This window comes from Chrysochloris asiatica, unplaced genomic scaffold (genome assembly GCF_000296735.1).
Source record: "Chrysochloris asiatica unplaced genomic scaffold, ChrAsi1.0 scaffold00046, whole genome shotgun sequence".
Taxonomy (NCBI): Eukaryota; Metazoa; Chordata; class Mammalia; order Afrosoricida; family Chrysochloridae; genus Chrysochloris; species Chrysochloris asiatica.
In genome coordinates, this window is record NW_006408564.1 from 13,417,370 (window position 1) to 13,420,379 (window position 3,010).

General features: G+C 40.2%; 1 pseudogene; it reads right to left on the minus strand.

Annotated features, from left to right (window-relative positions):
• Positions 1-345: 345 nt before the first annotated feature.
• The window catches only part of LOC102822823, a 36,412-nt pseudogene continuing 33,747 nt past the window's right edge, over positions 346-3,010 (minus strand).

Sequence of the window (3,010 nt, forward strand, 5' to 3'; positions counted from 1 at the left end):
TATTTATGTTGATTGCTGAGTGCCTTGGCATTCCCTAAAATTTTCCACTCTAGTTCTGGTAGCAGCGTTAGAAAGGCTGGAATTATTTCTTTTCCTTTAGAGATGAGCAAACTGAGGTTCAAAGTGGTTTCCCTTATGGAAACTCCCAGATGCCAGAAATGGTGGAATCAAGACTAGAATCCAAATGGCCTGGATTGCTGTCCTCAGTTTAGGTTCCTGATGTCTCAGCTGAAGAAACTGAGAAGCAGGTCCTGTAGATGCTCAGAGCCCCTCAACAGCTGTTCAGCAGAAACAGACTAAATTCTAAAAAGACTTCCTCATCTGTTAAAAACACAGTGCCAGGAGTCATTCATTGTAGATATATTGATTTATTCTCCTGGCATCTTCTAGGTTCTGCACAGTAAGATATGGTACAATGATGGCTAACTTCTTTGGCTGAGAAGCTGGGAAAGAGTAGTCATACATGACACTCATTCATTTGCTCATCAAACATCTGGAATACACAAGAGAAAGAGATCCTAAGAAGGTCAATAACTAGAAGAGGTAACAGATAATGCAATTTAAAATTTGGAATACAGTGTGATATGCTCAACCACTGAAGGGCTCACAAGTTACAGAGTCTCTGTTCTAGATTCTGAATGTCAGATAACCTTAGTTTAGCCAGCGTCTTTTGTAGTTAAAATATGGTGGTGATGGTGTGCCATGGAGTCGGTTCCAACTCAGAGCAGCCCTGCATAGGATTTCCAAGGCTGTAAATCTTTATAGGAGCAAAAAGCCTCATCTTTCTCCCATGGAATGGCTGGTAGTTTCAAACTGGTGACCGTGAGGTTAGCAACTGGACTCCTCATAACCATTACAGTACCAGATACAGTGCCATGTAAGATAATGGTAATGGAACAACGAGGATAGAACTAATGAAAATGTTGACACAATGTGAAGTAACCAGTGTCACTGAACATTATGTGTAGAAATTGTTGAGTGGGAACCTGTTTTGTTGTGCATACTTTCACTGATTTAATACAGTAATGTAAGAACTATAAGAATATGGTGTTATGTACTGGCAGAAGAAGAGTCAGAGAAATATAAAGTAAGATTTATGGTGTTCATGAATTTATATTCAAGTTACAGAAAAAGATCTATGCACATATGTCTACTGTTGACCTGATCACCTACTTAGCTAGGTGACTCTTCATGATTACCATAATTTATAGAACTTTCCTGTCTTGCAATCATTCATTCATTCATTCATTGAAAATGTATTGCATACCTACTACTAGGGGGTTTCAAAAAGTTCATGGAAAAATTCCATTATCTTTTCATTGCATTTTCTACAAGCATTTAGAAGCACCCAAATCCTTATCAGGCAATTTTCTTCGGTGTTGGAGATGTGCTGAGGTGAAGTGCCATTGAGTTCGTTCAGATTCAAAGCAGCTCCATGAACAACAAAAACACTGCCCAGACCTGCACCATCTCCACAATCATTGCTTTGCTTGAGGTCATTGTTGCAGCCACTGTGTCAGTCCATCTCATTGAGAGAGACTCTTTTTCACTGACTCACTACTTTACCAAGCATGATGCCCTTCTTAGGGAGTGGTCCTTCCTAATAATGTGTCCTAAGGACATAAGAAGTCTTGCCATCCTCACTTCCAAGGAGCATTCAGGATGTAGTCTCCCAAAACACATTCGTTCATTCTGCTAGCAGTCTATATAATATATTCAGTATATTTTGTCAACACCATAATTCAAATGCACCAGTTCTTGTGGCGATAATATAAACCAAGTAACTAATGTTGCATTGCAATGAATGCCAGGAAGAATATAAATTTGGGTAATTGGACAAAGTGCAGTCAAGGAAGATTTCTCCAAGCTAGGATCCAAATCTCCAAGGTATTTGAGTTGATATCCAGATAATGAGAAGGATCTATCAAGTAGCAATCTGGAGCATGAGAAGAGGAAATAGAACCAGATTAAGAATGATCTTGACTGTGCTGGTAGTGGAGGGGAAAATGGTTCAAGGTAACAATGGACCCTCTCCAAGACTGAAACTCAAAGAGAACACATGAGCAGGCATGTAAGCTTGCTGGTGACTATGTTGTTCTTCTTGTGAATGGAACTGGGGGGAAAGGCAGCAACAAAGGTATGGGTTGAGCTCTACCATGTTCTATAGACTCCCGTTGACCTGGAAATCTGGAAATGAGAGAGAAGAAGGGCTAGTTGGCCCAAAATGTGGTGAGACCTGGGGACTCCTGAGCCCATGGACAAGGACTTAGCCATGGAGGGCTAGAGCTGAAACTGAAATGTCCAGCTGATAACTGAAACTGAAATGTCCAGTGAGGGGAGATGCACAAGAACACCCAAACTTGCAGATAGTACCCATTTGATTTATCTTCAATGGCTTGATGATCAGAACTCAACTAGAGGAAAATAAAGAAATTTGATACAGGAAACAATTTGATAAAGTGTCAATTGCTACAATTTGATGAATTTGACCTATGTTATGGATGTAGTAGCTCAAAATATCAATTGAGACGGAAGGAATCTTCACATCAAGGATCAATCCTATCCCCTCTGTATACAAGGTTAATAAGGATAGGCAGCTTAGATACTGCCTACCTAAAATGGGGGGCAAGGGGGTACAAAGGCACAAATTGGCTTGCTTACTTGTTTTCAAGAGGGAGTTTCATTTCAGACTACACTAGTTTCAGACTAGTTTTCTACATGCAGTGCAGGGGAATGTAGAATCCCCACTGAAAAGTTTTCACCTTTCTAGATGGGTCTGGTGAAAAGAGGTAAGATTCTTATGATTCAATAGTAATTGTTATCAAGACTAATTGTGATTGTAACAACTGTAAAGGTAAAAGTTTTGTAACATAAAAGGGGGAGTAGTTAATCTTACATTCCAGGAACAGAAGACCCTAGGACCATCAAGGGAGAAGAGCATGGATGAAACAATGTGGGACCCTATCCAGAGAAGCAGTGACAACAGAGGTGGAGGCAGAGATGAGGACAT